Below are 12,169 nucleotides of genomic sequence, written 5' to 3'. Positions count from 1 at the left end.
CCTTTCCAAAAGCATGATCCTAAATCCCTGCCAGGGAACTCCCTCTGCCTAGGAGGGGAATACTCTGAGTGAGACCATGGTTCTGGGCTAGGAGAGCTGACAGGAGAGTGAGCATTTCAAGAGCAGCATAATATTAGATACCTCTTTTCCCTTAAAATGATCCAGCAAGTGGAGAGAAACAAAAGCAAAGGGCATCAGCTGTAGCAGGAAGGAGGATTTGAGCAGGGTGGTAATGTCATTTCGTTCCTGTTGGCCACATCAAACTGATATAAGCCAATCCCTCAGAATAAACTACAATAAATAATAAATCCAATTGCTATAACAAAGGAAGCAACACTATGGTTGTGCCATATAGGAAGAAGACTCCTTAACTCCTCCACAGAATTTTGGAAGCCCTAGTGTGGAGGCTCTCTGGAGGTCTTTGCCGGAAATCTGGCACAATAACTTCTTTAGGCCACACTGAGGCACTTGCTGGATGTGGATCCCTCCCAGAGTGACCTGCTCCCACACTTGACCACCCTCCTGGTGAAGGGAAACTCATTTTCTACCTACCAGAAACTAATTTTCTACCTACTCCCAGGGATCCAGGGACTGCTCAGCAGTGTGGAGGTGCAGGAGTTGGCCCCTACAATGGAAGTTCCTCAAGGTCAGGATTCCAGAAGCAGCTCCAGGAACAGATCAGTGCTAATTGATTGCTCAATGATTCAGTGATTACTCAGTTTTCTCTCCATCCACATCTCAGTATTTCATTGTTTGGCAAAATATCAGCCTGACTTTGTCCTGACATTGGCACCAGGCAGCACAAGAAGAGTTGAAGTTTGAAGTGACTGTGTCATATCTAAAATGGAAGAAAAAATGTTATCATTATGGGAAAATTTGTATGATTGTGTCCCTGGAAGCATCTCACTCCCAAAACTCTGCTCCAACCCTACCCTGCACCATATCCAGCCCTTGCTGTATCTAAAAGTGCAGAAATGAAACCACTGAAATGAAACATCTGCTGGTAGAAGGGCTCAGACCATCTGTAGCAGTGGACAAGGGACTACAGAAAATGGTATCTGTCTGGGCTTGTGTAAAACCTTTGAGACAGGCCCCCACAACATCCTTCTGTCCTAACTGGAGAGATGTGGATGGATGGAGGGACTGCTCAGTGCATGAGGAATTGGTTGGATGGTTGCAACCAGAGAGTGGATGTGACCATCAATGGCTCAATGTCCAGATGGAGATCAGGGACTGTGACGGTGTTCACAGGGGTTTTCAGGATCAGGGAAGAGACGTAGAGCTGACTCCACATTTCAGAAGGCTTGATTTATTATTTTATGATATATATATTACATTATAACTATAGTAAAAAGAATAAAAGGAAAGGTATCATCTCAGAAGGCTGGCTAAGCTAAGAATAGAAAGGAAAAGAATGATAACAAAGGCAGCTGGCTCAGACAGAGAGAGCCAGCTCTGCTGTGAGTGGTCACTAAATCCAGACAAGACCAATCACAGATGCACCTGTTGCATCCCACAGCAGCAGATAACCATTGTTTACATTTTCTTCCTGGAGCCTCTCAGCTTCTCAGGAAGAAAAAATCCTAAGAAAGGATTTTCATAAAGAAATGTCTGCGACAAGGGACGAGTGGTGCTTCTGCCTGCCACGAGGCTGAACAAGGGCACGTGGGGATTGATCCTGTCCAGAGCGAGGAGCAGGGAAAGAGCAGGGAGAAACATTTGGGGAGGATGAGTCAGAAAGCTCAGCTGGAGGATGAGGAGGGATGCACACACATTCAGGGCCATCAGCAGCTCCTGGCCATGGTGAGGGTGTAACAAAATAGGTGCCATCTGCTTCAGCTGGAGCATCACACAAAGGCACAGGCAGCAAACAGCCTCTAGCTTAGACCCTGTTGGCAAAGAGAACAAATTCCACAATTGCTACAAAATAGCTCAAGGCACAGAAGAGGAGTGGCCACAGCGTGCATTCAGGTTCTGCTGTCCCTGCTCCTGCCCCACTTCCAAGTTGTCCTGTGGAGAGGAGGAAGAGCAGAGCAGCCCTGAAAGGTTTGTGGTGATTCAAAGCAGTGCTGAGTGGGATTTGTCAGAGAGCTGGGGATGGGCAGCAGCTCAATCCATCACCCATTCTGCAGGAAAGGACCGGGATGCTGCTGCAAATCTTCAGTGGAACCAGAGTCAGAAATGCTGTGATTGTGCAGAACGGGTGAATGCCATGGCACGAGAAATAACAGTGCCAGAGCCCTGTGTGGGCTGGGCAGGGCTGGGCCAGCCCCAGTGAGATTCAGGGGAGGTTTGGACTCAGGGGGAGCACCAGGAGGGGTCAGATGGTGCAAGAGTGCAAAGGCTGGAAAAGGGACTGAGGCACCCCCGGAAACTGAAGCAACGCACTCTGGTTTAGTACAAGGCTGGAGGCAGGACAGGGCAAGGAGCAGCAGGGTTGTAGTGTGGTGGGGAAATTTAGGTTCCACTTGAAGAAAAACTGTGTAAGAACTGTGAAGCAGTGGAACAGAGTTCCAGGTGTGAGCAGGTGGGGCAGAGCCTCCCTTGGGCACTGGGTCAGATTGGATGGGCTCAGCTCTCTGCTCCTGCCTGGGACATGCCACAGAGCCACCTAACCCTCCATGGCCTCACAGGGCTTGCTGGGCTCTCCATCACTTATGGAGCCAGCAGCTGCACAAACCTCATGGAGATGGTGGTAACTCTGAGAATCTGTGGGGGAAAACACCTTCTGCAGTGTGGGAAAGCAGCAGTTCTTTGAGTCGAGCTTGTGACAGGGCAGAAAAGCTGATATTGCAGAGTCAAGAAAATGTAAGTTTGGCTGAAAGCCCATCCTGTAAATTGGTAGTCCTGAAAACAGCCATTGGAAGAAAAATGACACTAAATATGATGAGGAAGAAAGGAGTAGATACTGATCAATATGCAGCAACCATATCAAGCCATGGAGCAGAGCTATTGATAGAGGAGGGTAAATGGACAGAGGAAAATCCATGTCTGGCAAAGCCACAGCCAGTAAAGAGTTGTTTACTAAATACATTAGAAACAAAAGAAACATTAATGATGTTATAGACTCAGTAGATAGACTTAGAAAAAGCCTTAAAGGATTTGGCCAGGAGCAGCCCCAGGTGTCTCCAGTCTGACATCCTGCTTGGAGCAGAACTGATGTCCAAGTGACACTGCCTTGCTCAGGGGCTGCCCAGGTGAATTTTGAAGATCTCCAAGCATGGAGAGGCTCCAGCATTCCTAGATGAGGAGGTTTGCTCGTGACAAGGCCTTCAGTGGGTCCCTTCTGCATTTGGAAAGGATGGGAATGTCAGACATGAGGGTGATGAAATTGTCTGTGGTCTTGTACCAACCCAGAGCATGTTGGGTGCCGTCTGTGGGGTTTCTGAACAGCAGAGCTGAGCTGAGCTGAGCTGAGCTGGGCTGAGCTGGGCTGGGCTGGGCTGAGCTGAGCTAAACCACCTCCTCCTGCTGCTGAGGATGTGTGTGGGAGCCTGGGAGCTGCCAGGTTGGGCAGGATGCTGATGGGGTGCTCGGCTGCCCTGGTTCACAGCTGCTCAGTCCAGACTGAAAAATGGAGAGGACACAGAGGATTCAATTAATAAAGAATTCAGGGATTAAAAATACACCCCTCAGCGTGGTGCAATGGAAAGTGTCTTGTCAAATGAGCCTCAGTTCATCCTCTGAGAAAATTACAAGTTTGTAGATAAAGGTTACCATGTAGCCATTATTTGCTTAGCTTTTGGCAACGTGTTTGAGTTAATATCCTATGACACCCTAATTACAAATTTAGCGCTATACAATCCCAATAAAGCCCACATTAAATGGATGGAGAGCTGCAAATCCAACTCCCAAACAAGGACTCGTCAGTGAACAGAGATGATTTAGAGGGATTCTGCAGGAGTCAGTCCCAGCCTGACACTAATCAATGTTTTCATCATTGATTGAGAAATGAGCACAAAACACAGCTGATAAATTATACAGCTGCTGGGAGCAGAAGGACTGGCAGTGAATAATTATGACAGAGAAGTTCTACAGAGCAACTGGGATCTTTTCTGTGCACAGCCCATTTTCACTTGGCAGTGTTAAAATAGGCCAGCTTTCAAACAGGAATGGAGGAAAGGTTTCATCCAAAAGAGTTGGGAGGAAACATTTCATCCAAAAAAAGGATGGGAGGAAAGGTTTCGTCAAAAAAAAGATGGGCTACAAAAAATCTAGACATCATCAGGGGAAAGTAACTCAGAGCAGCTGGTTCTGCATCACTCCAGCAGCCACAGTGCTGGGCCCAGGTGCAGAGACTGGGGCAGAGGATGGGGAAAGCAGGACAGTGCTGCAGTGCGGGGAATGGTGGGCAGAGGACACCAGAGGCATCTCCAGGGGCAGCTGAAGTGGCAAAGGAGTCAGAGCAGGCCCCAGAGAGGACATGGACAAAGCCCTGAGCTGCAAACACCCCATGGAGTGCAAGGCGTGGGGACAGACCCCAGCTCAAACCTACTGGCACCCCCACCTTCCAGCAGCACAGGGACCCTTCCGTGCATGCCCTGCAGCACCATTGTCCTCCTCACCCTCTCAGTGCCCTCCACAAGCCATGACACTGAAAGAGAAACACTCACTCTCCCGGGAGAAAAAGAATTGCTTTGCTGAGCTCTTGCAGCAGGCTGGGGTCATATTCCTCTCCCCAACAGCACTTTCTGACAGAAATTGTTACCATGGAATGAAGGGAAGCTGAGGGGCTTTGCTGAGGGGCAGATGAGGAGGCTGAAATGAGACATCCCAGGCTGGCAGAAGGGTCTGTGCAAGGAGCAGGGGCCCTCCTGCCAGGTGACTTGCAATTGAGAGGAATAGTGGATTTGTCTTTCCAAACAAGCTGTGGGGCTGCTGGTGGATAAAACCAGCACCAGGAGATAAAAGAAACAATGGGAAGGATTCCACTGACTGATGAATGGAAAAAGATATTTACTTTTACAAATAAATTTTAGGTTTGATGAGAAATGAAATTAGACATTGAAAGAGAAAAGAAACAATGGGGAAGAAAAAACCCTAAGTTCTGTAATAATTAAAAATTAAAAGGGAGGGTTATACATTAGAGGGGAGTCTTTGGTATCAGGCACTCTGGGAAGTCTGAACCTCTCAAGTACCTCAGCCAATGGGGAAAAACCCCTAAATTCCATAACAATTAAAAATTAAAAGGGAGGGTTATGCATTGGAGGAAAATCTTTGGTATCAGGTGTTTTGGGAAGTCTGTACCTCTCAAGTACCTCAGCCAATGGGGAAAGAGAGAAGGGAAATGTGGCTGGGAAATTGGGATAAAAAGGAGGCTGCATCCTCCAAAAATGTGAGAGACCCCAGGGGAATGTCCCATGGCCTTTCCCTTTATTGGAATAAAGCAAAAGGACTCCTCAGTCTCCTTTTTGGACATAAACCTCTGGTGTTTGTGGATAAATTTTCCTAACACAACGATTTATACACCATCAGCAGAGAGACATTTTCTCCTGCGGATGCTGCATCTGCAGCCCCAGAGGGGTTTTTCCCTCCAGCTCCTCACCCAGCCTGGCCCCAGCAGCCCCAGGCAGGGATGGCCCCGCTGCTGTTTTCAGCTCTGCCCACTGTCAGAGCTCAGTGCATCCCTCCGGGTGTCCAGAGTTGCCAAGGACCCTGTTGGGGGGCTCAGAGACCCTGGCATGCAGCCCAGAGCACCTGGGGATTTGATTGTGACCCCTGGAGCAAGTTACCAACTTTGTATGAGGACATGAAAGTCACACAGGTTTGAATAGTGTAATAACAAAATGATCACAGGGTGAAAATGTAGATTTTAGAATTTTTGGTATGGGGGTTATGGGGACAAGATGGAGGAATCAGGGCGTGTCCAGCCTTTCTTCTTCTTCTTCTTCTTCTTGTTCTCCATTTTCTGCAGTGCTGTTGGCACTTTGGGATTGGTTTAGAGTAGAAGTGCACTGTCTAACACAGGTGATAGGTATTGGGAATTCAGTGTAAATGTGTTATAGGTAGTTTGTAGTATAAAAGGACAACACAGAGTGCCTGTGGCTGCCCTGCTGAGCAGATCTCGGCTGGGCAGAAATAAAATTTTATAGATAAGAATTAATAAACAACCTCAAGACTGAAAAGTGAAGAGTCCAGACTCGTTCTTCAGCTGTGTGGGCTGAAGCAGAGACATCCTGCACATCTGGGGCAGCGATTATCAACAGCAACCTGAGAGCCCACGACAGCATCATCGCTCGAGTTCAGCTGTGACCTCCTTGGGCAGGCAGAGCTCTCACCCCACTGCTTCCCCACGTGCTGGGACGATGCTGCCAGCCCAGGAACAGTCCCCAGGGCACCCTGTGCTTGGCACACGTGGTGCTTGGCTCCCCAGGGTCCGCACAGAACCCAGGGACAGATTTTGGGGAGGAGGAGGAGGAGGATGAAGGTCCCGTGGGAGCCAGGGCTGTCTGCAGCAGGGACATGTGCAGGGCTCCCAGGTGGGTGCTGCTCTGCAGGGACTCAACAGCCTTCTGGCTGGGCTCTGCATTTCCACATTTCCCTGGCCTCAGATAAAATCAGCAGCTCCAGATTGGCACGGGCACGGCCTGGATTTGGGTGCCCAAGGGAGTTTTCCTCAACAGCTCAGCTTTCCAGTGGGGCCAGCTGGGCCTTATGGAGCCCCCAGACTGACTCTGGTGATCATAAAATCACAGACTGAGTTGAGAGGTGCCTTAAAGCATCTCATTGTCCTGGGCAGGGACATCTCCTATAGGACCAGGCTGCCTCAAGCCCCCTCCAGCCTGGCCTTGGGCACTTCCAGGGATGCAGAGTGGAGCTGAAGGGATGTGTGGTTCATGCCCAGGCTCTGGTGGTCCCTGCCCACAGCTCCATCAGGGACCAGGCTCATTCCCAGGGTCACTGGGCAGCGGATGGATCTGTCCTGACCTTCCCTCCTCTTGGGAAACCTCTTTCCTGACACTTGGAGCTCATGACAAGGTTCACTGCTTGCAGAAGAGCTCCAGAAAGAGACACACCCACCCCAACAACCTGTCACAGACACATTTCATGAAAAATCCTTTCCTTAGGATTTTTCCTCCTGAGAAGCTGAGAGGCTGTAGTAGATAGGGTCAGGCGCTCGGAAAATCTCGCGATGTCACGGAAAGCGGCAGGACTCCTCTCCCCCTAACTCCTAGTGATAAGGAATCACCCAAGAATGTAGTCCCCCCTAACATTAGTAACTTTCTACTCCTTACTAACCAATTACAATAAAGTAAGACCCCCTGATGTAGGGAAAATCTTTCCCAGTATAAAACCCGACGAGACGGGACAATAGAGGTCTTGAACCGCCCACCATACTGGTGTCTGTGTGTGTTCTTGGCTCGAGTGACCCTGGGCAGTGGGTCGCCGTGCCGTTTCCTCAGAACCAGGTCGCCTCGCCTTGCATCAGAAGGCAACAAGAGGCCTCAGGAACAAAATGTAAACATTGATTATCTGTTGCTGTGGAATGCAACAGGTGCATCTGGGATTGGCCCATGTTGGTTGTTTCTAATTAATGGCCAATCACAGTCAGCTGGCTTGGATTCTGTCTGAGCCACAAGCCTTTATTATCATTCTTTCTTTTTCTATCCTTAGCTAGCTTTCTGATGAAATCCTTTCTTCTATTCTTTTAGTATAGTTTTAATGTAATATATATCATAAAATAATAAATCAAGCCTTCTGAAACATGGAGTCAGATCCTCATCTCTTCCCTCATCCTCAGACCCCTGTGAACACGGCCACAACAACCCCTGCAAAGCTCAGCTCTCTCCCCTGCTCTCCCCAGGCCAGGAACGTGTCCCAGCAGGATCTCAGGGGTGGCTGTGCCTGCCTGGGCTCTGCCCCCGTGGCTGCAGCACCGACCCACGAGGTTGGCACAGCTCCTCTTTCCTGCCTCATCACCCCCGAGATCCCAGGGGTCCATTGCTGTGCCAGCCCAGCTCTAGAAGCTTTTCTGAACTTTGCTGCGTTAAAAGCTTTCTATTTCCAGCAAGGATGCAAGTGAAGGGGGTGGATTTTACAGCCACGAGGTGACAGTGCTGGAGATGAGCCATGGGGCACTAGATTGAGGGTGAGAAGAGAAGAGAGAGGCAGAGAAGTCACCCACCCACCACTTTCAGCTACTCCAGCACCTAACTGGGGAGAGGAGCAGCAGCAACAGCCTGGTCACACACAGGGGGAGCAGAACCAGAGCAGTGAGAGAGGAAAAAGCACCTAGACAGGACAGGGGACAATGACACCAAGGACAATAGAGCTGACACGTGTCCTTCCCTGGTCCCTCCAACCACACAAGGGCCAACACCCCTCACAGGCTGGGCAAACTCTCCTTCCAAAGGCAGAAACAGCCTCTGGCAGTGGCAGAGATCAGCTGGAGCCTTCCCCCAGAGCCTGTGCTTGGGGCAGCCATTGGTCACTGCAAGGAGGGTTTGGCAGCTCAGCCCACGCAGGGCTGGACGCTCACATGCCCGGTGGGGCAAAACCTCACACTGGATCAAACACAGCCACAGGCACAGCCAGTGCCACAGGGCACCTCCCTGTGCCTCCCTGGGCCCAGCAGAGCACCCTGGCAGGCCATGCCAGGGGCAAACAGGGCATTTGGGGTCACCTGTGACCCCCAGAGGGGCCCAGGCAGCAGCAACGTGCTCAAGCACAGGCACAGCACGGAGCTCACCCAGGTCAGGGCTGCCTGAGCTGCACCAGCCCTACTCAACACATTCCCCTGGCTCTGTGCATCACATCCAATGTGCCTCATCCAAGGAAAAAACGTGTCATTTATGGTACATTTAAAATTGATGCACATTTGGTGTTCTGGCTGATCCCAAATTATCCCCTGCAGCAGGAGCTGTGCTCAGCCCCGCCAGGACAGCGGCGCTCGGAGCCTCCCTCCCTGCCAGGGACAAATTCCCAACAAACAGGATTTCCAGCAGCACTGCCAGCACTTGTACCTCACCAGCACTGGCTCCTGCCTGGTGCCAGGGGCTCTGTGCCATCCAGGGCTCAGCACAGTTCTGTCTGGAGGGCACAATGGACACAAATGTCACTCCTTAGGGATAAACCCTGGCATCTCCAGGGCTGGGGGCCCAGCTGCTTCCTGATGGGAAGCCCATTCCTGTCCATAACCCCTGAGTGCATTAGGCTTAATTAAAAGCTGTCCCTGCTGATGTTGGTGGCAGTGGTGAGTGGTGACTGTGGCTGTGCCATGTGCAAGTGCCATGTCTGAGCTAAGTGACACTCAGGCCACAGGTGCCTTCCCAGCATTTGGAATGCTGCTCCTGCTGCCTGCAAGGAACCTCCAGGCACCATCCTGGCACACACATATGGGTATTTATGGGTATTTAAAACGCAAATTAAGGCCACTGGGAAAAAGAGGATCACACCCTCTGTGACCTGAGGAGGGACAGGAACAAAGAGCACAAACACAAACCCCACCAGTCCTAGTGGGAGCAGAACCAGCCATCAGCTGGGAAGGGGTATTTATGGGAGGTGTCAGCAAAAGGGATATTTATGGCTTTGGTGCCAGCAAAACACCCCAAAATTCTGTTCCTCAAATGCCACCTTAGCAGTGCCAGTGCCTCCTGCCCTGGGTCACCACTGTCCCATGCCGAAAGCTGCCCCCCCACAGCCATATTTTGGTGGGGTCTTGGGATAGTGGCACTGGCAGGTGCCAGTTCTGCCACGTGGAGCCCTGGAGGGAGAGGAAAACATTTCCCATCTATTTCTTGTTTGCTGATTTTCTCACAGCTCTTGCAGCGACAGCGAGTGAAAGCCAGCGGCGCAGCCAAGCCCCCGCATTCCGACAGCTCAAACACAGCCCTGGGGCAGCGGGCAGGGAAAATCACACGCTGGGGGAGGTCAGGGAGCACGAGGGAATAGGAGGAGATTAATTTGGGAACAGCACGCAGGCAGAGTGACGTGCGCCAGGGAAGGAGGCACAGCCCGGCTGTCCCTGCCTGCGGAGCGGAGCCTGGAGAGGCTGCATGGACACATCGGCCCCACACGGGGACAGAAACATGAGAGGCCCCAGCAGGAGCTGTCACAACCAGCAGGGCAGGAGCCAGGGCCCCTCTGCTCAGGTCACAGCTCCCCCCAGCCTGGGCAGGCCTTCCTGGAGGGTTGGGCAGGTGCTTCAGCTGCCACGAGTTCCTCGTTTCTAAACCCCTCTGGGGATTCTCTGGGAGCTCCTGTGGCTGCTTTATGGAAGCAGCTGAGTTTGTTGCTTGCACCAAGCCCCAGGGTGCTGCTCTGGGGACAGGAGTGCCACTGCCACCAGCTCTTGGTGGGGACAAACCCAAACTCCATGGCATCCCCTCTCCAGAGGGAACCTGTCCGAGGCTGGAAATGCAAGATGCCCCTGGAGCTGTGTGTTCTATCCCCACCTGTCAGAGCTGGGGCAGCTCTCTGCTGTCCATGGGGCAGTTGTTTCTTTCTCTCTCCCACAGCCAACCCTCCCTCCAGGAGATCTCTGCTGTCCATGGCCACTGAGTGTCCCTGCAGGGCTGATCCAACCCCAGCATCCCATGGGGAGATGCTGCGCCCAGGGGAGGAGCCAAGCATTCCTGCCTGGATCCAATCTGAGCCTGGCACAGCACAGCAGCCTTTGCCCCCTGCACTGCCAGAGGAGCAGCTTTCTGCTGCCCTGCATGGCCAGAGGGAGCCCAGGCCCATCTGCAGCAGCCCTGGAGCTGCAGAGGAAAACTCCCCCCTTGTGCAGGATCCCTGCTGCAGCAGAGCCACAGCTGGCACTGCAGGAGGGCTGAGCCCCCCTGGGATGGGGCTGGGACACCGCCCTGACACACAGGGGGCAGGGCATGGTCTGACTCTGGCAGTGGGTCTTTTTTGTTGTTTTGTAGTATTGCATTTTTATTTAAATTTTCCTATTAAAGAACTGTTATTCCTGCTCCCATATCTTTGCCTGAAAGCCCCTTAATTTGAAAATTATAATAATTCAGAGGGAAGGGGTTTACATTTTCCATTTCAAGGGAGGCTCCTGCCTTCCTTAGCACACACCTGTCTGTTCAAACCCAGACAGAACCTGGTTCCCAAGTCTCTGCCTTGAGTCCCTTTGTGCAGTAGCCCTGGTCACTGCAGAGCCTGGGGGTGCTCCCCCTCTCCAGCTGCTTGCAGGGAGCTCAGGATGGGGACTCGATCTGCTGTGAATCCATCACTGGCACACGTTTCTGAAAGCTCAGTCAAGGCTTTCCTCTGCCACATGTGTCACCAAAAGGTTTTGAGGGGAACATTCCCCCTGCAGGTCCTGCTTGTGGCTGTGGCTCCTCAGGTCCTTGCTCTGACCCTGCTGCCTCAGGGCTGGCACTGGCTGGCACCAGATTTGTTGTGGGAAGGAGCTCTGTGTCCTCCTCACCCACGATGAAACCTCAGCAACTGCTTCAGCTCTTCCAGCAAAGAGAAATTCATCCAGCTTCTGGTCAGATTTCACATTTATGGGGATGTCACACACCCATAAAGAAACTGCAGGGTGGTTCCCAGGCAAAGCCTGCACCTGGCCCAGGCCAGGAGAGAGGGGCCAGGAGCCTCAGGCTCTTCCAGCCACCCTCCTCCCACTGCATTTCCAGCACAGCAGAGCCTGGGGGACAAGGGGGTGACACAGCACTGGCTCCTTGGGGCTGTCCATGTGGGCAGGGATTGATTAAAACCTCCCGAGATGGAATTGCACACATGGGCACCTCTGGGATGTGGGCAGCAGCAAAGCAGGATGGAAAAAACCAATTCTGCTTTTAGATTTGTCCCATTATGGGTTTACATTCCTCAGCATGGGAGAACAGATTGGTTTAATGTCCAGCTAGCTCGGCTGGATGTTTCGTAGCTCAGCTACAAAAGATGCAGCAGGGAGGGAAAACGTGATCAATTATTTAGGAGACACTTTCAGTCTCACATCAGAGGTTCATCTCCTGGATTCATACATCTGAACTAAGTGCTGTTTTCTCATGGTACAGGGCACAAAGCAAATAGAGAGGCTCTAATTAGCACACTCAGCAGCCCAGTATTTGTCTGTTTTCTGTGAGTCCCTCAATGAGGCCAGCAGTTCCCACCTGGGCTCCAGGAGCACGTCAGGGTGTTTGCAGGGAGCACACACAGCTTGGACATGAATTACCTGTTTGAGCAGAGGGGAAGAGCTCTCCTGCAACAAGAG

This window comes from Melospiza georgiana, chromosome 20 (genome assembly GCF_028018845.1).
Source record: "Melospiza georgiana isolate bMelGeo1 chromosome 20, bMelGeo1.pri, whole genome shotgun sequence".
Lineage (NCBI taxonomy): Eukaryota > Metazoa > Chordata > Aves > Passeriformes > Passerellidae > Melospiza > Melospiza georgiana.
This window is presented reverse-complemented; position numbering follows the sequence as displayed.